Here is a 27,357-nt window from a genome sequence, read left to right on the forward strand (position 1 = left end):
ATCAAAAAAATGACAATAATAAGTATATAAAAATATTAATGATATAAATAAAAATAAATGTAAAACCGTGTCGTGTATGAAAAAGAACTATATATAAAAAAAATAATATATATAAAAATGATGAGTGAACGGAAAAAACGTGATAAAAAAGGAGCGTGTGTGGCAAGGTGTACGAACTGAATTAAGAATGGCTCATCGGTATAAGATGAGTGGGAATGTATATTATAGTGTAACAAAACTATCAAAGTGCTATGCGACTCTAGCGTGCGTATATACTCAAAATGAGCTGCACGTCAATAACATATGTATGTACAGAAAAAAAAGTGCAATGCAGCGACTAGATAGCAAGAAGCACCCCCTGACGAAGGACACGGTCCGAAACGCGCGTCGGGGTGCTCTGTACCTGGAGGACTGGACGGCATTTAGGAGGAGGTAGTATTTACTACATATTGTACATAGCTCTGAATTGGCTTCCACATTATCCAGTTTATGCTGCACCTTTTGTATTTGATTGTGTGTGTTTGCACGTTGCACCTGCCCTCTTGCGTGCTGTTTTTTGTATGAGCTACCCTTATATATATAATTATATTTATGCTTCTTGCTATCTAGTCGCTGCATTGCACTTTTTTTTCTGTACATACATATGTTATTGACGTGCAGCTCATTTTGAGTATATACGCACGCTAGAGTCGCATAGCACTTTGATAGTTTTGTTACACTATAATATACATTCCCACTCATCTTATACCGATGAGCCATTCTTAATTCAGTTCGTACACCTTGCCACACACGCTCCTTTTTTATCACGTTTTTTCCGTTCACTCATCATTTTTATATATACATTATTTTTTTTATATAGTTCTTTTTCATACACGACACGGTTTTACATTTATTTTTATTTATATCATTAATATTTTTATATACTTATTATTGTCATTTTTTTTATTTTTTCTTTTGTCTTCACCATTTTTTCACATTCACACGCATTATTTATTTATTTTTTATGTATCTTGCAGCATAATTGTATATGATTATAACCATTCTCTATGTGGTATATGTGGATTACTTCCTTTTTATAAGTTTGTTTTATTTATATCTTGCCTCCTTTTTGCGTCCGGTTGTTCTTTTGTCATTTTTTCTGTATATAATATATATTGTATTTTGTATACTTCCTCCAGCTACAGGCACATTACTATTGTTGCCATTTTTTGCCCAGCATATATATATATATATATATATATATATATATATATATATATATATATATATATATATATATATATATATATATATATATATATATTTATATTTATTTATTTATTTATAATAAAGGCATTTTAATATACCATATCAGTTTGCCATTATATTATTTCCACTATTTATTCATATATATTTTCTATATACTAGTTTACTTCCATACGTTGGGATTTTCCCCCCTTTATGCATCAGGACAGTATGAACGGTGCATAATGCATATACCTTGAGATGTAGGGAGGCAGTGAGAGACAAAAGAGAAAAACAGAGGCATCACACAAGCACCTTGATGCCTATTTCACCAACACTGGGCTTCATCAGGTGGCATTGACTATACTATGTTTATGAAGAACTTTTAGACCTCATTCAGACATACATTAAACATATATGCATTCTATTTGAGCTTTTCAAAAATAGAACGCAGGGGCAACATGGTTGCCTAGCGGTTAGCACTGTAGCTTGCAGAGATGATGTCCGGGTTCATGTCACATAAAGGACAATACTTTCAAGGAGCTTTTCACTGTGGGGTTTCTCTTGGTACTTCAGTGATGATATCTGTAGAGCGATTAAGAAATTTTGTAGTAGAGCTATATAAACAAGTAAAATAAATAACTATTAGGTTCTCAAAAAGAGGATTTTATTTTTTTTTGCAGCAAAATGTATGGGACTTATATAAATCTCCTGCCCACTGATGTTGTGAATTCTGCTCTTGGGCTCCGTCCGGTGGTTATGAGTGGTAGTGCTGCGGTAGTTGGATCGCAGCATTTATCAGGTGTATCTATTTTTTGCAATTTGGGCTGGGCTATATAGCCTTGCTTGATCCTTTAGTCAGTGCCAGTTGTCCATTGTTTTTGGAGGATTCACATCCCTTCTGGTCTCTCCTGTTTGCTGTGCTTTTCTTCAAAGATAAGTCCTGGCTTTGTTTTTGCTGTCCACCTGCTGTGGACCTTATAGTTCTGTGCATTTTCATGTTTTTGTCTTGTCCAGCTTAGTCTGTGAAGGATTTTTTGCAGCCTAGCTATTTCTCTGGAGATGCAGATATACCCTCCATGTCTTTAGTCAGATGTGGTGTTTTGTATTTTCTGTGGTGGATATTTTCTAGTGTTTTAATACTGACCGCATAGTACTCTGTTCTATTCTTTCTTTTTAGCTCCTATGCTAAATCCTGATTTCATTTCTGCGTATGTTATTTCCCTCTCCTCTCACAGTCAATATTTGTCTTTCCTTTGGGGATTTTCTCTGAGGCAAGATAGGTTTCCTGTTTCTTTCTTTAGGGGTAGTTAGTTCTGAGGCTGTGTCGAGGGGTCTAGGGAGTGTTAGGTACCCCCCACGTCTACTTCTAGTTGCGCTGTTAAGTTCAGGGTTTGCGGTCAGTACAGAGTACGTCTCATGCTGCTCCAAGGCCACCAGATCATAACAGTACAACTGGCCAAAAATGAGTTAATTGCATCTCAGAAGAAGGGAGGAAAGATTTTGAGCCATTTTTTTTTGCTTAGCCTGTTTGGTCTGTTCCTCCCTCTTAATCTCTGGGTGGCTGCGGAACCTAGTAATAACATGAGTGTTCAGGAGTTAGTTTCTCGTGTGGATCAGCTTGCTGCTAGGGTACAGAGTGTTTCAGATTATATTGTTCAGACTCCTGCCTTAGAACCTAGGATTCCCACTCCTGATTTATTCTTTGGTGACAGATCCAAATTTTTGAGTTTCAAAAATAACTGTAAACTGTTTTTTGCATTGAGACGCCGGTCTTCTGGTGATCCCATTCAGCAAGTTAAAATCATCATATCCCTGCTGCGTGGTGACCCACAGGATTGGGCATTTTCCCTGGAAACTGGCAATCCTGCTTTGCTTAATGTTGATTCTTTCTTTCAAGCATTGGGGTTCTTGTATGATGAGCTGTTAAGGACTGGCGGAACGCACCAAGTACAAGATGAAATGGAACTAGGTGCGTTCGCAGTCCGAGGTCCACCGTGCAGGTAAAAACCCTGCTGCTAGTAAAGACGGACTATATGGCGGTACTATAAGAATACACACATGGGTTAACTTCACCCTGCGTGAAGGAAGCGATCCTGTTGCGTCACAGGACCGCGGTACCGCACATAGAGCGCAAGCAAGGAGTCACTAATCTCAAACCCGAGACTGAGGATTTGAGTTCAGAAGACCCCATGCGCTCGACACCGCAACTGGGGTGTCAGAGGAACATAAATAATAATATAAAGGCACAAGAGTGCGTGCGGTGCCGCACTGACGGACGCCACTAACCACCCAGGCTTGGGTCAGGAAAGCGCAGAGCAAGCGCACGGCGCCATACTGGCGGACACAGCAACTGGTAGCTGTAATGTGTGTTACGTGCTGTTGGATAAGTCGGGCGCTAGATAGCAAACATACACCTTCCGCGAACAGTCATCCAATAGGGAGGGTTATTTAAAGAGCGACTTTCACTCACAACACACACAAATTTACAAGACAATACTAGCGCATGGCCGTGCGGTCATGCGCAGTTTATATAGTTGCAGCACAGGAAGCTGCTACCGAAGTTTTGCCCTTTCAGGACCTTCCTGGAGGACCAATGGAATGTGCTGCAGTACCTGAGCATGTGACCCTCGATCTCCAATGGGAGATCTTGCCCTGGGCATGCTCAGTGTGTGAAAATAAGGACTTAGTCCCAGAGAAGCCTGCTCGCCGCAGATCAGTGCAGGGTACAACAGGAGAGCCAGAAAAGGCAGTAGTAACCCTCTGCACAGAATCAGTCCCAGCAAGACGCTGGGAGCGACGCCTCCGCTGAGCAGACCCCACTGCGGCCGATGCAGAATGGGAGACCGCAGCAGACACGGATCGAGATTCCTCCTGTGCAGCAGAGGAAACTCGACTCCTAACATTACCCCCCCTACTAGGGCCCCTCCCTCCTTGAGCCTCACTACGCTCAAAAGCTGCAATAAGCAGCAGAGCCCGAATGTGCTCCACAGGCTCCCACGTTCTATCCTCTGGGCCGTGACCCTTCCAGTCCACCAGATAAAATTTCTTGCCACGTACCACCTTGCACCCCACGATAGCATTCACCTCAAACTCATCCATGGATGAACCCGATGTCCCAGCAGATGACTCAGAAAACCGGGACAAACGAACGGGCTTTAAGAGGGAAACGTGAAAAGTATCGGTGATACCAAGGCGTGGAGGAATAGCCAAACGGTAGACCACAGGGTTGACTTGTTCCAGAACTTTAAACGGGCCAATGTAGCGAGGAGCAAACTTAGTGGACTCAACTCGCAGCCTGATGTTACGGGCGGAGAGCCACACTAAGTCACCAGGAGCAAAGACCGGAGCGGGGCGCCGGTGTGTATCAGCCGAAACCCTCATTCTCTCCTTGGAGGCCCGGATGGCATCCTGTGTGCGGTCCCAGATGTCACGTGCCTCCACCGCCCAGTCTGCCACCCTAGAATCGGTGGATGACACGGGCATGGGCACAGGGACACGCGGATGCTGGCCGTAATTAAGGAGAAAAGGAGTCTGACCAGTGGAATCGGCTACGGCGTTGTTCAAGGCAAATTCTGCCCAAGGTAGCAAAGATGCCCAGTCGTCCTGCCTAGCAGAGACGAAATGACGCAAATATGTCACCAGAGTCTGGTTGGTTCTCTCCACCAACCCATTCGTCTCGGGATGGTATGCAGAGGAGAGGTTTAACTCTATGCTGAGTAGACGGCAGAGCTCTCTCCAAAACCAAGACGCGAACTGGGGACCCCGATCGCTGACAATCTTATCAGGCATACCATGCAATCGGAAAACGTGCTTAATGAACAACACCGCCAAGGCCCGTGCTGAAGGTAACCGAGGAAGCGGCACCAAATGCACCATCTTAGAGAAATGGTCGGTGACAACCCAAATAATGGAGCAGCCACGCGACTTGGGTAAGCCCACTACAAAGTCCATCCCGACCATCTCCCAGGGCCTGTCTGCCACCGGTAGAGGGTAAAGCAACCCAGCAGGCCGTTGTCGAGGAGACCGATTCTGGGCGCAAGAAACACACGCCTGAATATAGTCTCTGACATCTCGGGCCATATGCAGCCACCAGTATGTTCTCGCCAAAAGCTCAGATGTCCTCTTGGTCCCAAAATGCCCACCCACTCTGGAGGAGTGAGCCCAAGAGAGAACCTCCGGTCGCAAGTTAGCTGGCACGAAAGTCTTGCCCGGGGGCACAGACTCTAGTGAAACCGGAGCTACAGTTCTCAGGCTCTCAGAAGGGACAATAAGCCGAGGCTCCTCCTCCTCCTCCTCAGATGACACTACGGAGCGGGAGAGAGCGTCGGCACGAACGTTCTTCTCCCCGGAGAGAAAATGGAGAGTAAAATGGAACCGGGAGAAGAACAGGGACCATCTAGCCTGGCGAGAATTCAGCCGCTGGGCCGTTTGTAGATATACCAAGTTCTTGTGGTCAGTGAAGACTTGGAAGGGAAAGCGAGCTCCCTCCAAGAGATGTCTCCACTCTGAAAAAGCCAACTTCATGGCTAGCAACTCCTTGTCCCCGATGGAATAATTCCTCTCCGCTGGTGTGAAGGTCTTGGAGAAGAAGAAGCAAGGATGCTTCCGACCTTGAGCATCCTTTTGGAAAAGGACTGCTCCAGCACCAACAGATGAGGCATCCACCTCCAAGATAAATGGTTTATCAACATTGGGGCGATGTAGGATGGGAGCGCTAGCGAAATGAGACTTGATCGAGAGAAAGGCTTTGGAGACCTCCTCTGACCACAACTTGGGATTTGCTCCCTTTTTGGTGAGGGCAACCAAGGAAGCTACCAAAGTTGAGAAGTGTGGAATGAACTGGCGATAGTAATTAATGAACCCCATAAAGCGCTGCACCGCTTTAAGAGAATGGGGTTCCTGCCAGTCCATTACAGCCTGTAGCTTGGCAGGATCCATAGCCAATCCCTGGGCAGAGATGATATAACCAAGGAAGGGCAAGGGCTTCTGCTCAAACACACACTTCTCCAACTTGGCGTAGAGGGAGTTTGCCCGTAAGAGGTCGAAGACTTTGCGAACATCTCTCCGATGGGAGTCAATATCTGGAGAAAAGATGAGAATATCATCCAGATAGACTACGACCGAGGTGGTGAGCATATCCCGGAAGATGTCGTTCACAAAGTCTTGGAAATCGGCTGTGGCATTACAGAGCCCGAAGGGCATCACCAGATATTCATAGTGCCCATCCCTGGTGTTAAAAGCAGTCTTCCATTCATCCCCCTCACGGATGCGAATCAAGTTGTAAGCACCCCGCAGATCTAACTTTGTAAATACCCTCGCTCCCCGTAGCCTATCAAACAGCTCAGATATCAGGAGTAAAGGGTACTTGTTCTTAACGGTGATGGCGTTAAGACCCCTGTAGTCTATGCATGGACGTAAGTCTCCAGTCTTCTTCTGTACGAAGAAGAACCCAGCCCCTGCCGGTGACACTGACTTCCTAATGAATCCTCTTGCCAGATTTCCTTGGATGTACTGAGACATTGCCTCCGTCTCCGGGAGAGATAACGGATAGACTCGACCCCGGGGAGGCTCAGCACCAGGCAAGAGGTCAATAGGACAGTCATAGGGGCGGTGAGGCGGAAGGGTCTCCGCAGCTCTTTTGGAGAACACGTCAGCATAGGGCCAATAGTGCTTGGGGAGAGAGGAAAGATCTGCGGGTACCTGTGTAGTAGCAACCTGAACGCACTCCCTCTGACATCTACCCTCACAGGATTTACTCCATCCCAAAATTCTCCCTGAGGACCACTCAATATGAGGAGAATGGTAGCGAAGCCATGGTATCCCCAACAGGACCTCATCAATTCCCTCAGGAATGACTAATAGGGAGATTATCTCCTGATGTGATGGAGACACAGAAAGCGTGAAAGGAATGGTTTGGTGGGTAATCTGTGAGGGTAGTGTTGACCCATTTACCACTCGAACGGTTACTGGCTTGGCGAGCATCACCAAGGGTATTGCGTGACGCTGGGCAAAAGCGGAAGACATAAAGTTACCCTCTGCCCCAGAATCCACGCATAGCTCGACCATAAGAGTGGATGGGCCTATGGTAATTGTCCCCTTGAAGGACAATTTTGAGGCAAACGTCGCTGTGTCTAGTGTACCTCCTCCAACTGCCACTAGACGCTGATGTTTCCCCGACCGTGAGGACCCTTGGAAGCAAGATGTCCTGACTGCTGGCAAACATGACGGACCTTATGTGCACGGGCAGACTGAGATTTGGATTCCGCTCGTGTCACCTCTAAGGCCTCATGTGACTCGGATGCCTGGACTGGAGATTCCAAAGTTTTGGCGAAGGTGGGAGCCAGCCGAAACCTCTGCCTACACTGGGCTCGCTCTAACCTCCGCTCGTTAAAACAGAGATCAATACGAGTAGAGACAGTTATTAATTCCTCTGGTGTGGCAGGAATCTCCCTAGTGGCCAGAGCGTCCTTAAAGTGATCAGCCAGGCCCCTCCAAAATATGGGGATAAGGGCTTTATCCGACCACTCCAGCTCGGAAGCTAATGTACGGAAGCGGACGGAAAAATGACTGACCAAGGACTCACCCTGAGTTAATGCCAGTAGTTGGAGCACTGTGTCATGGGTGACTTGAGGTCCTAAAAAGACCTTTTTCAGAGTGCTCAGGAACAACGGAGCACTCTGCACCATATGATCACCACGCTCCCACAGCGGCGTAGCCCACTCCAACGCCCTGTCCGACAAGAGAGACACAATAAATCCCACCTTAGCCCACTCTGTAGGAAAACGTGCAGCCAGGAGCTCGAGATGGATAGAGCACTGACTCACGAATCCCCTACAAGTTTTGCAATCTCCAGAAAATTTTTCTGGCAACGGGAGGCGAGATAATGTCGGAACAGGGGTGGCAGTGGACAAGTGTTATGAACTGGTGATTCAGAACCACAATGGACCTAGTGGTTAAGAGCACACAAGGTGACCTGATAGTTACTAATAACATAGGACGAGCTCTGAGACGTGGGAACTCTGCTGACCGCAATCCCTAATCCTATCATACCACACTAGAGGTAGCCGTGGAGCGCTCCTGACCAGACCTAGGCGCCTCGGGCACAGCCTGAGAAACTAGCTAGCCCTGAAGATAGAAAGATAAGCCTACCTTGCCTCAGAGAAATTCCCCAAAGGAAAAGGCAGCCCCCCACATATAATGACTGTGAGTAAAGATGAAAATACAAACACAGAGATAAAATAGATTTTAGCAAAGTGAGGCCCGACTTACTGAATAGACCGAGGATAGGAAAGATAGCTTTGCGATCAGCACAAAAACCTACAAACAACCACGCAGAGGGCGCAAAAAGACCCTCCGCACCGACTAACGGTATGGAGGTGTTCCCTCTGCGTCTCAGAGCTTCCAGCAAGCAAGAAAAACCAATATAGCAAGCCGGACAGAAAAAATAGCAAACAAAAGTAACACCAGCAAAACTTAGCTTATGCAGGGTAGACAGGCCACAAGAACGATCCAGGAGAGAGCAAGGCCAACACTGGAACATTGACTGGAGGCCAGGAACAAAGAACTAGGTGGAGTTAAATAGAGCAGCACCTAACGACTTAACCTCGTCACCTGAGGAAGGAAACTCAGAAGCCGCAGCCCCACTCACATCCACCAGAGGAAGCTCATAGACAGAACCAGCCGAAGTACCACTCTGTTGTGAATTCTGTGGCTGAATTCACTTCTGTGGTCACAAGTGGTATTGCAGTCTCTGGGCTTCCTCCCTCAGGTGTTTTGGTGAGCTCGTTGGCTGCCTTGCTATTTAGCTCCACCTGAGTCTGTCTTCCTTGCTCCTTGTCAATGTTCCAGTGTTGGATCTGAGCTACTGCATCTTTCCTTGGGCCTGCTGCTCTGCTAGATAAGTGCTTCTAGTTTGTTTTCTGTTTTTTCTGTCCAGCTTGCTATTAACTTTTGCTGGAAACTCTGAGAAGCAAAGGAGTGCACCGCCGTGCTGTTAGTTCGGCACGGTGGGTCTTTTTGCCCCTTTGCGTGGTTTTCGTTTTAGGGTTTTTTGTAGACTGCATAGTTCTCTTTGCTATCCTCGCTCTGTCTAGAATATCGGGCCTCACTTTGCTGAATCTATTTCATTCCTACGTTTGTCTTTTCATCTTGCTAACAGTTATTATATGTGGGGGGCTGCCTATTCCTTTGGGGTATTTCTCTGAGGTAAGTCAGGCTTGTATTTCTATCTTCAGGCTAGTCAGCTCCTCAGGCAGTGTCGAGTTGCATAGGTAGTGATAGGCGCAATCCACTGCTGCTTATAGTTGTGTGAGGATAGATCAGGTACTGCAGTCTACAGAGATTCCACGTCTCAGAGCTCGTCCTATTGTTTTTGGTTATTGCCAGATCTCTGTATGTGCGCTGATTACTGCACGCTGTGTTGCCTGATTGCCAGCCATAACAGTACAAGGAGCCAAACCAATGATTCCCAATAGAGGGAAAAAAGAAATCCTGACAGCATTTTTTTTTCTTAGCTCTGTCTTCAGTCTTTTTTTTCCCCTAGACATTAGAGTGCTTCAGGACACAGCTGTGGACATGGATATTCAGGCTCTGTGCTCCTCAATGGATAATCTCGTTGTAAATGTACAAAAGATTCAAGATACTATTGATCAGAAATCGATGCTAGAACCAAGAATTCCGATTCCTGATTTGTTTTTTGGTGACAGAACTAAGTTCCTGAGCTTCAGAAATAATTGTAAGCTATTTTTGGCCTTGAAACCTCATTCTTCTGGTAATCCTATTCAACAGGTTTTGATTATTATTTCTTTTTTGCGCGGCGACCCACAGGACTGGGCGTTTTCTCTTGCACCAGGAGATTCTGCATTGAGTAATGTTGATGCATTTTTCCAGGCGCTGGGATTGCTTTACGATGAGCCTAATTCAGTGGATCAGGCTGAGAAAAATCTGCTGGCTTTATGCCAGGGTCAGGATGATGTAGAAGTATATTGTCAGAAATTTAGGAAGTGGTCAGTACTCACTCTGTGGAATGAATCTGCACTAGCGGCTTTGTTCAGAAAGGGTCTCTCTGAAGCTCTTAAGGATGTAATGGTGGGATTTCCTATGCCTGCTGGTTTGAATGAGTCTATGTCCTTGGCCATTCAGATCGGTCGTCGCTTGCGCGAGCGTAAATCTGTGCACCATCTGGCGGTATTGTCTGAGAGTAAACCTGAGCCTATGCAGTGCGACAGGACTATGACTAAAGTAGAACGGCAAGAACACAGACATCTGAACAGACTGTGTTTCTATTGTGGTGATTCTACTCATGCTATTTCTAATTGTCCTAAACGCACTAGGCGGTTTGATAGCTCTGCCGTTATTGGTACTGTACAGTCCAAATTCCTTTTGTCCATTACCTTAATGTGCTCTTTGTCATCGTATTCTGTCATGGCGTTTGTGGATTCAGGCGCTGCCCTGAATCTGATGGATTTGGATTATGCTAAACGTTGTGGATTTTTCTTGGAGCCTTTGCGGTGTCCTATTCCGTTGAGAGGAATTGATGCTACACCTTTGGCCAAGAATAAGCCTCAGTACTGGGTCCAGCTGACCATGTGCATTGCTCCTGCACATCAGGAAGTTATTCGCTTTCTGGTACTGCATAATTTGCATGATGTGGTCGTGTTGGGGTTGCCATGGCTACAAACCCATAATCCAGTATTAGATTGGAACTCTATGTCGGTAACCAGCTGGGGTTGTCAGGGAGTACATGGTGATGTTCCATTTTTGTCTATTTCGTCATCTATTCCTTCTGACATCCCAGAGTTCTTGTCGGACTTTCAGGATGTATTTGAAGAGTCCAAGTCTGATGCCCTACCTCCGCATAGGAATTGTGATTGTGCTATCGATTTGATTCCTGGTAGTAAATTCCCTAAGGGTCATTTATTTAATTTGTCCGTACCTGAACACACCGCTATGCGCAGTTATGTGAAGGAGTCCCTGGAGAAGGGACATATTCGCCCATCGTCGTCACCATTGGGAGCAGGGTTCTTTTTTGTAGCCAAGAAGGATGGTTCGCTAAGACCGTGTATTGATTACCGCCTTCTTAATAAGATCACTGTTAAGTTTCAGTATCCCTTGCCATTGATTTCTGACTTGTTTGCTCGGATTAAGGGGGCTAGTTGGTTTACTAAGATTGATCTTCGTGGTGCGTATAATCTGGTGAGAATCAGGCAGGGAGATGAATGGAAAACGGCATTTAATACGCCCGAGGGTCATTTTGAGTATCTGGTGATGCCGTTCGGATTTGCCAATGCTCCATCTGTTTTTCAGTCTTTTATGCATGACATTTTCCGTGAGTATCTGGATAAATTCTTGATTGTTTACTTGGATGACATTTTGATCTCCTCAGATGATTGGGAGTCTCATGTGAAGCAAGTCAGAATGGTTTTCCAGGTACTGCGTGCTAATTCCTTGTTCGTGAAGGGATCAAAGTGTCTCTTCGGTGTGCAGAAAGTTTCATTTTTGGGGTTCATCTTTTCCCCTTCTACTATCGAGATGGATCCGGTTAAGGTTCAGGCCATCCAGGATTGGACTCAGCCGACATCTCTAAAAAGTCTGCAGAAATTCCTGGGCTTTGCTAATTTTTATCGTCGCTTCATCTGTAATTTTTCTAGCATTGCCAGACCATTGACCGATTTGACCAAGAAGGGTGCTGATTTGGTTAATTGGTCTTCTGCTGCCGTGGAAGCTTTTCAGGAGTTGAAGCATCGTTTTTGCTGTGCCCCTGTGTTGTGTCAACCTGATGTTTCTCTTCCGTTCCAGGTCGAGGTTGATGCTTCTGAGATTGGTGCAGGGGCGGTTTTGTCACAGAGAGGTTCTGGTTGCTCAGTGTTCAAACCATGTGCTTTCTTTTCCAGGAAATTTTCTGCTGCTGAGCGTAATTATGATGTGGGCAACCGAGAGTTGCTGGCCATGAAGTGGGCATTCGAGGAGTGGCGTCATTGGCTTGAGGGTGCTAAGCATCGCGTGGTGGTTTTGACTGATCATAAGAACCTTACTTATCTTGAGTCTGCCAAGCGCTTGAATCCTAGACAGGCCCGTTGGTCGTTATTTTTTGCTCGTTTTGATTTTGTGATTTCTTACCTTCCGGGCTCTAAAAATGTGAAGGCGGATGCTCTGTCTAGGAGTTTTGTGCCCGACTCTCCGGGGTTATCTGAGCCGGCGAGTATCCTCAAGGAAGGAGTCATTGTGTCTGCCATCTCCCCTGATTTGCGGAGAGTGTTGCAGAAATTTCAGGCTAATAAACCTGATCGTTGTCCGGCCGAGAAACTGTTCGTCCCTGATAGGTGGACTAGTAAAGTTATCTCTGAACTTCATTGTTCGGTGCTGGCCGGTCATCCAGGAATCTTTGGTACCAGGGAGTTGGTTGCTAGATCCTTCTGGTGGCCATCTCTGTCGCGGGATGTGCGTGCTTTTGTGCAGTCCTGTGGAATTTGTGCTAGGGCTAAGCCCTGCTCTTCACGTGCCAGTGGGTTGCTTTTGCCCTTGCCGGTCCCGAAGAGGCCTTGGACACATATTTCGATGGATTTCATTTCTGACCTTCCCGTTTCTCAAAAAATGTCGGTCATTTGGGTGGTCTGTGATCGCTTTTCTAAAATGGTCCATCTGGTGCCCTTGGTTAAATTGCCTTCCTCCTCTGATTTGGTGCCTTTGTTCTTCCAGCATGTGGTTCGTTTACATGGCATTCCTGAGAATATTGTTTCTGACAGAGGTTCCCAGTTTGTCTCGAGGTTCTGGCGAGCCTTTTGTGGTAGGATGGGCATTGACCTATCTTTCTCCTCGGCCTTCCATCCTCAGACTAATGGCCAGACCAAACGAACCAATCAGACCTTGGAAACATATCTGAGATGTTTTGTTTCCGCTGACCAGGATGATTGGGTGTCATTTTTGCCGTTGGCTGAGTTCGCCCTTAATAATCGGGCCAGCTCGGCTACCTTGGTCTCTCCATTTTTCTGCAATTCTGGGTTCCATCCTCGTTTCTCTTCAGGACAGGTTGAGTCTTCGGACTGTCCTGGTGTGGATTCTGTGGTGGACAGGTTGCAGCAGATCTGGACTCAGGAAGTGGACAATTTGACCTTGTCCCAGGAGAAGGCTCAGCTTTTCGCTAATCGCAGATGCCGTGTGGGACCCTGACTTCGTGTTGGGGATCTGGTTTGGTTATCTTCTCGTCATATTCCTATGAAGGTTTCCTCTCCTAAATTTAAACCTCGTTTTATTGGTCCGTATAGGATTTCTGAGATTCTCAATCCGGTGTCTTTTCGTCTGATCCTCCCAGACTCCTTTTCCATACATAATGTATTCCATAGGTCGTTGTTGAGGAGATACGTGGCACCTATGGTTCCATCTGTGGAGCCTCCTGCCCCTGTTTTGGTGGAGGGGGAATTGGAGTATATTGTGGAGAAGATTTTGGATTCTCGTGTCTCTAGACGGAAACTCCAGTATCTGGTCAAATGGAAGGGTTATGCTCAGGAAGATAATTCCTGGGTTTTTGCCTCTGATGTCCATGCCCCAGATCTTGTTCGTGCCTTTCATGTGGCTCATCCTGGTCGGCCTGGGGGTTCTGGTGAGGGTTCGGTGACCCCTCCTCAAGGGGGGGGGGTACTGTTGTGAATTCTGTGGCTGAATTAACTTCTGTGGTCACAAGTGGTATTGCAGTCTCTGGGCTTCCTCCCTCAGGTGTTTTGGTGAGCTCGTTGGCTGCCTTGCTATTTAGCTCCACCTGAGTCTGTCTTCCTTGCTCCTTGTCAATGTTCCAGTGTTGGATCTGAGCTACTGCATCTTTCCTTGGGCCTGCTGCTCTGCTAGATAAGTGCTTCTAGTTTGTTTTCTGTTTTTTTTGTCCAGCTTGCTATTAACTTTTGCTGGAAGCTCTGAGAAGCAAAGGAGTGCACCGCCGTGCTGTTAGTTCGGCACGGTGGGTCTTTTTGCCCCTTTGCGTGGTTTTCGTTTTAGGGTTTTTTGTAGACTGCATAGTTCTCTTTGCTATCCTCGCTCTGTCTAGAATATCGGGCCTCACTTTGCTGAATCTATTTCATTCCTACGTTTGTCTTTTCATCTTGCTAACAGTTATTATATGTGGGGGGCTGCCTATTCCTTTGGGGTATTTCTCTGAGGTAAGTCAGGCTTGTATTTCTATCTTCAGGCTAGTCAGCTCCTCAGGCAGTGTCGAGTTGCATAGGTAGTGATAGGCGCAATCCACTGCTGCTTATAGTTGTGTGAGGATAGATCAGGTACTGCAGTCTACAGAGATTCCACGTCTCAGAGCTCGTCCTATTGTTTTTGGTTATTGCCAGATCTCTGTATGTGCGCTGATTACTGCACGCTGTGTTGCCTGATTGCCAGCCATAACACCACTCATGACCACAGGGGGGAGCTTGACCACAGAATTCACAACAGACAAGGTTGCTGCAGCCACGCTAGCAGCCTGTACAGCAACTGCAGTAGCATCCACAGCTGAAGTTGAGCTCTCGAGAGCCGCCAACCTACCTTCCAGCTGCTGGATACACCGCAAAGATTGCTGAATGTCCGCCATTTACTAGCCAGACCTTGGCGCTAGTATTATGTTAAGGACTGGCGGAACGCACCAAGTACAAGATGAAATGGAACTAGGTGCGTTCGCAGTCCGAGGTCCACCGTGCAGGTAAAAACCCTGCTGCTAGTAAAGACGGACTATATGGTGGTACTATAAGAATACACACATGGGTTAACTTCACCCTGTGTGAAGGAAGCGACCCTGTTGCGTCACAGGACCACGGTACCGCACATAAAGCGCAAGCAAGGAGTCACTAATCTCAAACCCGAGACTGAGGATTTGAGTTCAGAAGACCCCAATGCGCTCGACACCGCAACTGGGGTGTCAGAGGAACATAAATAATAATATAAAGGCACAAGAGTGCGTGCGGTGCCGCACTGACGGACGCCACTAACCACCCAGGCTTGGGTCAGGAAAGCGCAGAGCAAGCGCACGGCGCTGTACTGGCGGACACAGCAACTGGTAGCTGTAATGTGTGTTACGTGCTGTTGGATAAGTCGGGGGCTAGATAGCAAACATACACCTTCCGCGAACAGTCATCCAATAGGGAGGGTTATTTAAAGAGCGACTTTCACTCACAACACACACACAAATTTACAAGACAATACTAGCGCATGGCCGTGCGGTCATGCGCAGTTTATATAGTTGCAGCACAGGAAGCTGCTACCGAAGTTTTGCCCTTTCAGGACCTTCCTGGAGGACCAATGGAATGTGCTGCAGTACCTGAGCATGTGACCCTCGATCTCCAACGGGAGATCTTGCCCTGGGCATGCTCAGTGTGTGAAAATAAGGACTTAGTCCCAGAGAAGCCTGCTCGCCGCAGATCAGTGCAGGGTACAACAGGAGAGCCAGAAAAGGCAGTAGAAACCCTCTGCACAGAATCAGTCCCAGTAAGACGCTGGGAGCGACGCCTCCGCTGAGCAGACCCCACTGCGGCCGATGCAGAATGGGAGACCGCAGCAGTCACGGATCGAGATTCCTCCTGTGCAGCAGAGGAAACTCGACTCCTAACATGAGCCTAATTCTGTGGATCAAGCTGAGAAAATCTTGCTGGACCTGTGTCAAGGTCAAGAAGTGGCAGAATCGTATTGCCAGAAATGTAGAAAATGGTCTGTACTGACTAAATGGAATGAGGATGCCCTGGCGGCAATTTTCAGAAAGGGTCTTTCTGAATCCGTTAAAGATGTTATGGTGGGGTTCCCCACGCCTTCTGGTCTGAGGGATTCTATGTCTCTGGCCATTCAGATTGAACGGCGCTTGCACGAGCGCAGAGTTGTGCACACTGTGGCGTTGTCCTCTGAGCGGAGCCCTGAGCCTATGCAGTGTGATAGGATTTTGTCTAAAGCTGAACGTCAAAGATTCAGGCATCAGAATAGGTTGTGTTTTTACTGCGGCGATTCTGCTCATATTATTTCTGATTGCCCTAAGCGTACAAAGAGAATCGCTAGTTCTGTTACCATCAGTACTGTACAACCTAAATTTCTGTTATCTGTGACCTTGATCTGCTCATTATCATCATTTTCTGTTATGGCATTTGTGGATTCAGCCGCCGCTCTGAACTTAATGGACTTAGAATTTGCCAGACGTTGTGGTTTCCCCTTGGAGCCTTTGCAGAACCCTATTCCTTTAAGGGGCATTTATGCTACACCGTTGGCTAAAAATAAACCTCAGTTTTGGACACAGCTGACCATGCGCATGGCGCCAGCCCATCAGGAAGATTGTCGTTTTCTGGTGTTGCATAATTTGCATGATGATATTGTGCTGGGTTTTCCATGGTTACAGCTACATAATCCGGTGTTAGATTGGAAATCTATGTATGTGACTAGTTGGGGTTGTCAGGGGGTTCATGGTCACGTTCCTTTGATGTCAATTTCCTCTTGCCCCTCTTCTGAAATTCCTGAGTTTTTGTCAGATTTCCAGGATGTATTTGATGAGCCCAAATCCAGTTCCCTTCCACCACATAGGGACTGTGATTGTGCTATTGACTTGATTCCACGTTGTAAGTTCCCTAAGAGCCTACTTTTCAACCTGTCTGTGCCAGGACATGCCGCCATGCGGAGCTATATTAAGGAGTCTTTGGAGAAGGGGCATATTCGGCCATCTTCTTCACCATTGGGAACAGGTTTTTTTTTTGTTGCCAAGAAGGATGGCTCCTTGAGACCCTGTATTGATTATTGCCTCTTGAATAAGATCATGGTCAAATTTCAATACCCGTTTCCTTTGCTTACTGATTTGTTTGCTAGGATTAAGGGGGCTAGCTGGTTTACTTAGATTGACATTCGAGGGGCATTTAATCTTATTCGTATTAAGCAGGGTGACAAAAGGAAAACTGCATTTAAAATGCCCGAAGGCCATTTTGAATACCTTGTGATGCCATTCGGACTCTCTAATGCTCCATCTGTGTTCCAATCCTTCATGCATGATATCTTTCGGAGTTATCTTGATAAATTCATGGTTGTATATTTGGATGATATTTTGATTTTTTCTGATGATTGGGAGTCTCATGTGAAACAGGTCAGGATGGTATTTCAGATCCTCCGTAATAATGCTTTATTTGTGAAGGGGTCAAAGTGCCTCTTTGGAGTGCAGAAGGTTTCTTTTTTGGGCTTCATTTTTTCTCCCGCATCTATAGAAATGGATCTGGTTAAGTTTCAGGCCATTCATGATTGGATTCAGCCCACATCTGTGAAGAGCCTTCAGAAATTCTTGGGCTTTGCTAATTTTTATCGTCGTTTCATTGCCAACTTCTCCAGTGTGGTTAAACCTCTGACCGATTTGACGAAGAAAGGCGCTGATGTGACGAATTGGTCCTCTGCGGCTGTTTCTGCCTTTCAGGAGCTTAAACGCCGATTTACTTCTGTCCCTGTGTTGCGTCAGCCGGATGTTTCTCTTCCATTTCAGGTTGAGGTTGACGCGTCTGAGATTGGGGCAGAGGCCGTTTTGTCTCAGAGGAATTCTGATGGTTCCTTCATTTCTTGGAAGTTTTCGCCTGCGGAACGCAATTATGATGTCGGCAATCGGGAGTTGTTGGCTATGAAGTGGGCATTTGAGGAGTGGCGACATTGGCTTGAGGGGGCCAAGCACCGTATTGTGGTCCTGACCGATCATAAAAATCTGATTTACCTCGAGTCTGCCAAACGGCTGAATCCTAGACAGGCTCGATGGTCCCTGTTTTTCTCCCATTTTGATTTTGTGGTCTCGTGAATGTTAAGGTGGATGCCCTCTCTAGGAGTTTTTTCCTGATTTCCCTGGGGTTCTTGAGCCGGTCGGCATTCTGAAGGAAGGGGTGATTCTTTCTGCCATCTCCCCTGATTTACGATGGGTTCTTCAGGAGTTTCAGGCTGATAAACCTGACCGCTGTCCAGTGGGGAAACTGTTTGTTCCTGATAGATGACTAGTAAAGTGATTTCTGAGGTTCATTGTTCTGTGTTGGCTGGCCATCCTGGGATTTTTGGTACCAGAGATTTGGTTGGTAGGTCCTTTTGGTGGCCTTCTTTGTCGCGGGATGTGCATTCTTTTGTGCAGTCCTGTGGGATTTGTGCGCGGGCTAAGCCTTGCTGTTCCCACGCTAGTGGGTTGCTTTTGCCTTTGCCGGTCCTGAGAGACCTTGGACGCATATTTCTATGGATTTTATTTCAGATCTTCCGGTTTCCCAGAGGATGTCGGTTATCTGGGTGGTTTGTGACCGGTTTTCTAAGATGGTTCATTTGGTGCCTTTGCCTAAATTGCCTTCCTCTTCTGATTTGGTTCCGTTGTTTTTTCAGCATGTGGTTCGTTTGCATGGCATTCCGGAGAATATTGTGTCCGATAGAGGTTCCCAGTTTGTTTCTAGGTTTTGGCGGGCCTTTTGTGCTAGGCTGGGCATTGATTTGTCTTTTTCTTCCGCATTTCATCCTCAGACAAATGGCCAAACCGAGCGAACTAATCAGACTTTGGAAACTTTTTTGAGATGCTTTGTGTCTGCTGATCAGGATGATTGGGTGGCTTTCTTGCCATTGGCCGAGTTTGCCCTTAATAATCGGGCTAGTTCGGCTACGTTGGTTTCGCCTTTTTTTGGAATTTTGGTTTTCATCCTCATTTTTCTTCAGGGCAGGTTGAGCCTTCTGATTGTCCTGGTGTGGATTCTGTGGTTAACAGGCTGCAGCAGATTTGGGCTCATGTGGTGGACAATTTGGTGTTGTCTCAGGAGGAGGCTCAACGTTTTGCTAACCGTCGTCGGTGTGTTGGTTCCCGGCTTTGGGTTGGGGATTTGGTCTAGTTGTCTTCCCGTCATGTTCCTATGAAGGTTTCTTCCCCTAAGTTCAAGCCTCGGTTTATTGGTCCTTATAGGATTTCTGAGATTATCAATCCAGTGTCTTTTCGTTTGGCCCTTCCAGCCTCTTTTTCCATTCATAATGTGTTCCATAGATCTTTGTTGCGGAAGTACCTAGTGCCCGTTGTTCCCTCTGTTGATCCTCCGGCCCCGGTGTTGATTGATGGGGAGTTGGAGTATGTGGTTGAGAAGATTTTGGATTCTCATTTTTCGAGGTGGAGGCTTCAGTATCTGGTCAAATGGAAGGGTTATGGCCAGGAGGATAATTCTTGGGTTGTTGCCTCCGATGTTCATGCTGACGATTTGGTTCGTGCCTTTCACTTGGCTCATCCTGATCGGCCTGGGGGCTCTGGTGAGGGTTCGGTGACCCCTCCTCAAAGGGGGGGTACTGTTGTGAATTCTGCTCTTGGGCTCCCTCCGGTGGTTATGAGTGGTAGTGCTGTGGTAGTTGGATCGCAGCATTTATCAGGTGTATCTATTTTTTGCAATTTGGGCTGGGCTATATAGCCTTGCTTGATACTTTAGTCAGTGCCAGTTGCCCATTGTTTTTGAAGGATTCACATCCCTTCTGGTCTCTCCTGTTTGCTGTGCTTTTCTTCAAAGATAAGTCCTGGCTTTGTTTTTGCTGTCCACCTGCTGTGGACCATATAGTTCTGTGCATTTTCATGTTTTTGTCTTGTCCAGCTTAGTCTGTGAAGGATTTTTTGCAGCCTAGCTATTTCTCTGGAGATGCAGATATACCCTCCATGTCTTTAGTCAGATGTGGTGTTTTGTATTTTCTGTGGTGGATATTTTCTAGTGTTTTAATACTGACCGCATAGTACTCTGTTCTATTCTTTCTTTTTAGCTAGTATGGCCTCCTATGCTAAATCCTGATTTCATTTCTGCGTATGATATTTCCCTCTCCTCTCTCAGTCAATATTTGTGGGGGGCTGTCTTTCCCTTGGGGATTTTCTCTGAGGCAAGATAGGTTTCCTGTTTCTGTCTTTAGGGGTAGTTAGTTCTGAGACTGTGTCGAGGGGTCTAGGGAGTGTTAGGTACCCCCCACGGCTACTTCTAGTTGCGCTGTTAAGTTCAGGGTTTGCGGTCAGTACAGGTTCCACCTTCTCCAGAGTACGTCTCATGCAGCTACAAGGCCACCAGATCATAACACACTGCGCTACGCTGCACAACTGACAAATGGTGAGATTTTGAATTCTACAAGTCAAATTCTTCTATCGTAAATATGTTTTATTTTTTACTGAGATTAGGACGCTTTATAGATACAAAGGCAAACACATGTAATCCACACACACATTTATCAATAAAGTTTTATAAGAAAACAAATATTGGAGTTTCCAAAACAAAGCTGTTTTATTTAAAACATAACATTTCAAAAAGAGACAAAAAGTGCAGTAGAAAAAAAGAGATATAGACGTATGTAAAAAAAAACTCAATAAAAAACAATGAAAATAGTATGTAATACAATTTAGAAAATTGGTGCAAAAATGCTTCAGAAAATCTGCAAGATCCAAAAGTCATCAAAGAGTCATTGTCGGAGCTTAAATTCATAGTTTATGGGGTTGGTCAAATGGCAATGTCATTTTCTAGATCGGGTGTTCACAGAAAAGGCCCACACTCTTGCCAGGTTTTGATCCAAGTCATAGCTCAAACTCCCTGATATCAAATCAATGGGTACACAGGAGAAAAAAATGCACAGCACACGCATGGAATCCATGTGTAATCCGAGTGCAGTCCGTTATTTACTGATTTTATGGGAAAAATAGATACCACACTGAAGGGAAAAATGGCTAGTGTTAAAAAATAGTCACTGCAACAAACAAAATGTAGCGAGGACACAGAGTATAAGTCAAAGGAATTTTCCAATTTATAAACTTATGTACTGTATATTAAAATTATTTGGACAAAGATATGTCAAAATGGCACCAGGGATTCTGTATCCTCTACTGTAATGAAAAGGGAAGTTGTGTCTGTGCTTTTCAATCAGATGGAAATTAGTGTAGGATTTTCTTATATTGGCTGTCAAATGTCGAAGCATATGGTTCAGTACATAAATCCATACATTCGATCCTTACAGAGCTGTTAACCCAGGTGAATTGGATCATGGGTGGTTTTTACATTGACGTAATGGACATATGGGTAAGATATGACTGTGGGAAAGAAGACTAAAACGCATCTTTAGATTTGTTCTTAGTTTGTGTATGGATGTTATATGTTATATGGGTGCTTAAACATGGAAATACAAATGTCTCTGAGAGGTCTAACCCCTTCACCCCGTAGTTATTTTCCATTTTTCATTTTTGTTTTTTTCCACTCTTTTTCCAAGAGCCATAACTTTTTTACTTTTCCAGCCATATAGACATATGAGGGCTTTTGTTTTTATGGGACGAGATGTACTTTTGAATTACACCATTTATTCTGACACATAGTATACTGGAAAATTGGGGAAAAATTCCAAGTGCGGTGAAATTGCAAAATAAAGTGCAATTCCACAATGGTTTTTCAGGGTTTTTTATTTACCATGTTCAAAATATGGCATATATATTGTTACTTATGACTTGCGTTTGAAACTTTTAAGCTGTAAAGCGATGCAGAATATGTTGGGGCTATATAAATAAAGATTATTATTATTAATATTATTATTAAAAACTATCTGGCGAATAAAAACTATAAATGTTTAATAAGTGGTGAAAAAGATTCAGAAATTTGTAAAAAAAATTTTTTACGTTAATAGCCATTTTTTGAGACCTGCAAAGTTCTAATGATTGAGGATATTGGGCTGTGTGAGAGCTTATTTTTGTGCCCCCGGAGCTGATATTTTTATTGATAAATTTTGGGGTATGAATGATGTTTTGTTTGTATTTTATAGCATCTATCATATTCATGCATGCCCTCCAACATCACTTACAATGTATATATGACCTGATAGACTGGTATTTCCAGGAGAGGGCTCTCAGCTGATAAATTTTTGATGAACGTTACAGCTGTGGCCAGTGATTGGTGGAGTGGGCATTTTAGAGTCTGAAGATATCATCTGGGCAGCAATGTCACACAGTCTCTGTAGCTCAATGGTTAGCACTGTCTCTTTGTGGCATTGGAGTCACAGCTTCAAATCTCACCAAGAAAAGCATCTACAAGAAGTTTGTATGTGACGCCCCCGGAAGAAGCTTTTGCGAAACAGCATAGGGGTTGGGTATGTGCAGCTGTCCTGGTCATCCTTTAAATCTTGGCATCTTTGGTCTTTTAAGGTGATGTAGTTCCTTCTGTTTACCTTATCCTTTTCATGGCACCCCTTGTTGGCGGAACGCACCGAATATATTTATTAAGTAAGATTGGTGCGTTTGCCACCCAGGATCCATCGTGCAGGAAAGAACCTGCTGCTAAGTGAATGGCGGTACTATATGGCGGTACAATGTGATTACACACACGGGTTAACTTCACCTTGTGTGAAGGAAGCGATCCCTGTAAGGTCACAGGGTCACGGTACCGCACAGAGAGCGCAAGCAAGGAACCACAGAACTCTATCCCAGGACACAGGATTAGAGTTAGTGTAGACCTCTTGCGATCGACACCACAATTGGGGTATCAAAGGTAACTATTATGCACAGAAGTGCATGCTGTGCCACACTAGCGGACGCCACTAACCACCCAGACTTGGGTAAGGTAAGCGCTCTAATAGCGCACGGCGCTGCACTGGCGGTCACAGCAGTTAGACGCTGCTTTGTGTGTTAAAGCTGTGAGTTCAGCCGGGCGCTAGATTGGAACCATACACCTTACGCGAACAGTCATACACAAGGGATGGGTTTTTTAAGGAACGACTTGCACTCATAAACACACACACGATAACAATAGTCAATACTAGCGCATGGCCGTGCGGTCATGCGGGCCTTAAATAGTTGCAGCACGTTTAGGACCTTTCAAAAAAGGACCAATGGAGTTGCTGCAGTACCTGAGCATGTGACCCTAGATCTCCACTGAGAGATGTTGCCCTGGGCATGCTCAGAGTGCAAAGCAGGATTTAGTCCTAGCACCTACAAGGACGTTAGCTGCAGTATCTGATCATGTGACCCTCGATCTCCACTGAGAGATCTTACTCTGGGCATGCTCAGAACGTGAAAAGCAGGACTTAGTCCCAGAAGCGTCTGCTCGCCGCTGCCCAGCACTGACTTCAATGGCAGAAGCAGGAAATGCAGCAGTAATCTTATGCACAGAGTGAGACTGAGCAAGACGCTGGGATCGACGTCTCCGTTGAGCAGGCTCCACTGTGGCAGGATAAGAATGGGAGACCGCACAGGAGATGGCCAGAGATTCCCCCTGTGCAGAGGCAGGAACTCGACCCCTAACACCCCTTGATTTAATCTATGCATAGAATTTCTGCTGATTTACGTATGTGGACATATACTGTCATGTATGCCGGCATAACAACCTGTCCATAAGTGATTATCAATTAAATTCCTCCGCCTGACTAAGCATTTACTTGTAACTTTCCTATACATTATCATCAATGAGACTGAACTGAATGCATCGGCATACCTTATAATTAATTGTGTATTACATTACATCCCTGTGTCATAAGATTTTGAACTGCATGGTAGGCCCAGCCAAATTTTGTTTGTGCACATCCTCCTCTGGAGGTCTGTTCTCACCCTTATTTATATTCTGTACTTTGTCTTTTTCTGTATTTTTAACTAGACCTCAATAAATTATGAATTTTATATTGCTGCTGGAATCACTCTGTATCCTTAGGCGGTAAAATGCCGTCATTTTGGAAAGTGTGGGTTCTATACTTTGGAGTGTCTAGTACCTTAACTGTGCTCTTTGGACTTATTTTTTTTTTAAGATTTCCATTTTGCATTGATTCCTGGCTCTAAAGAAGATGTCTAATAAAGAGATATGCTAGTACACTGCATCAGTAAATGAAATATAATCACATTACTGCGCCACTGCTGAGAACTAAAATGACTTACTACAATGACAATGATAAATATGCACAAACATTAACACATGCACACATCACAGTTACCCTCAGCATGCACTGCCGGGTGCCATTGAGGCAGAAGCCATTTAAACCCATCCAACCAGGAAAGTAACCCACTGTGTAAGTAATAAATACAGACATAATCGTTGTGGCCTGCGGTCAACGCGAGCACTGCAGAATCAGTGCCGGCTGCCGCACTGCCAACCTGTCTGTGTATAAAGGAAGATGTAGTCCTCCTTCTGTTTAAGCTTTCTGAGACGAATTTTCTTTGTAGAGGATTTTGTCCTAATCCTGTTTTGGAGGACATATAGCAATATGTTAATGTGAGTGCCACATCAAACAGAATTGGAACGCAGACAACTGTAGGGGAAACAGCAAATTTTTGATTCATTTAGATCTTCAATATTCACCACGGGAGAGCTGCTTGTGGCTCCTTGAGTCCTATTATCTGTAAGCACATTTCATTTTTTTTCCCACTTGTTATGTTCCACACCTGGGGAGAGCTGTCAGCATTGGGTTAACACATGATTAGGAGTTTGTTAATACAAATAGCACATTATCCCAATGAAATGCTTAAAGCATGAAAAACCTAAAGGTTTGATGTTATTACAAAAGTTGACATTCACATAATTAGGATTCAGGAGGTTGCAGAGTACATCCATTTTACTCGAAGATGATAAAAAGTATCTCTTCTACGATGCATCTCTATGAAAGTTTCTAGGCTTTATCTGTTAAATAAAAACAATAAGAAAAACTTTTTGCATTCATAACTGCATTCATCCCTTTTTTAATCTCTTTGACAGAATACAAACATATTGTATGTTTGTAAGGCTCTCCTTGTGGCATGGACGCCCTAAGCCCCAGATTTGAATACAAGAACCCTAGGCATTGGTGTAACTGCCAAAAGAACATGAGCAATATAGATTTTACACCCATAGGAGTCCAGAGTCCATTTAGTTTTTAGTTTTGGTAAAAAAACTGACTTTATTGTCATCCATGCAGTTTAACGTGCTTCGTGTAAAATGACGGTGGTTTAAAAGTTTTATAAACCGCTTGGCCTACTACAGTTCACAACATTTTTTTGTTCCATAATTGGACAACTGCCTTCTATACTGTTTGACGTCCTTAGTGTTAAATTACGGTGGTTTAAAAGTTTTGAAAGCGCTTTGCCTGCTACAATACACAAAACTTTTTGTTACAAAAATTGACTACTGTCATCCATACAGTTTAACGTACTTTGGGTAAAATTACAGTGGTTTAAAAGTGTTAAGGTGACCACATTTTAATATTATTGAAAAATTTAGTTTCAGTTAATCGAGCAAACTGTTTACAAAGACCTAGCAATTGCAAAATGACTAAGGCATGTGGTAATTGATTGGGAAGTGGAAGTGCTTATGATGGTGCACGCAGAACCGATGGGGCCAAATAACCACCCAAGGTATAAACCACTATGACTAAGGATAGCGCAAGTTAACAACAAAATTCAGTTGTACCCACTCAGGACTATGCAATATTACTTATAAATGTCACAGTCCACCAGTACATGTCAGTTACAAAATGTCATGAATAAAGCAGTCTGTAAATAGATCGTAAAGTATCAATAGCCATGATTCATTTAAATGGTGAATATAGACTGCGGCCAAAATGCAGATAAAGCAACACATAAACTCAGTGGTGCCCAAGTCCCTGAAGGGTGCTCACCCTAAGATATAACCAAGCTGGTGATTTGTAAAATAGCGGTGTAGTCCAAATAGTCACCCGATGTAAAGGCAAAATACACCATTAAAAGCTCATATAATACCTGCAGACATAGTGCAACCCTGGATGGTGGTCCCGTAGCGCACCTCGATGCGCATTTCACTGCCCCCGCAGCTAACCTCCTGATGAAACTGCGGGGGCAGCTGCCCCGGCAGCTGAGACCCCAAAGATCTGTTTGGTGCCGGCCGGCGGGCTCACTGTGCATGCGCCCGCCATTTTTTTCCCAGAAAAAGATGACGGCGCCCATCGGGAGCCATGAGGAGCATCGGGGGAAACGGGTGAGTATCGAGGGGTGATCGGTGACTCTATTTCTCTGTCCTCTAATGTGCGATCACATCGGAGGACAGAGAAATTAAATAGGAAATCACGTTTTGTTTTAAACGGTTAATTACCGGCGATCGCAACCCAGGGGTCGGTAAAAACTGACCTGAATCATGTTCTCTGGGGTCTCGGCTACCCCCGGCAACGGAGACCCAAGAGAAAATCGGACTCTGGGGGGCGCTATACACTTTTTCTGCAGCGCCATTAACGGCGCTGTGGTTTATATACCCTTAACTCCCACCGTTAAAAGTCGTATCGGCGGTCGTTAAGGGGTTAAATTGAAAAGATGAAGGATCGGTGCCTGTACTAATCACTGTCACAGATGTCAGAAAATACAATACCATTGGGGTATTCTTAAAAATTAACTTTTATTGAATGCTACATGGGCATTAGTATTTTCTAGGGGGCGATTTTACCATCTAGAGGGCACAAAGGAGGCATTAATAATACATAAAGAGCACAGCGGTGGGCATTATTATGTGGGTTACTAAGAAGAGTGCTGTTATATACATCTGGTGCAGTCAGTAGCGTAGCTACTGGGGGGGCGGAGGGGGCCCCCCGGCCCCACGCTCTGAGGGGGCCCACCTGGAGCTATGCTACTGTAACTGCATCGGCACATGCAGTGCACCAATGCAGTTACATTCTGCAGAAGAGCAGGGAGAATCAATCTCCCTGCTCTGCCGCTATGGGGCCCCTGAGCAGGCAGGGGGCTCGATGCTAGCAGTGGGCCCCCCACCCGTTATCGCAAGGTGAACTGTACCGGTATCTAGCCGATACAGCTTACTGCATTGATGAGGGAAGGAGTGCTGCGCTCCTTCTCCCATCATCCCCCTCACTGACAGCGGGCGAGATGACATCACCATCCGGCACCCGCTGTCTGGAGATGAGCGGGAGCAGGGCGAAGGGAGCGCTGCTTTAACAAGGAGGAAGATAAGTGAGTATTTATTGTGATCTGCCTATGGTGGGGGTGCTGCCTTATATCAGGATCTGCCTATTGGGGGGGTGCTGCTGCCTTATATGCAGGATCTGCCTTTTGAGGGTGTGCTGCCTTATATACAAGATCTGGCTATTGGGGGGTGCTGCCATATATGCAGGATCTGCCTATCGGGGGTGCTGCCTTATATACAGGATCTGCCTATTGGGGGGTGCTGCCTTATATGCAGGATCTGCCTATTGGGGGGTGCTGCCTTATAT

Source organism: Ranitomeya imitator, chromosome 10 (assembly GCF_032444005.1).
Source record: "Ranitomeya imitator isolate aRanImi1 chromosome 10, aRanImi1.pri, whole genome shotgun sequence".
NCBI lineage: Eukaryota > Metazoa > Chordata > Amphibia > Anura > Dendrobatidae > Ranitomeya > Ranitomeya imitator.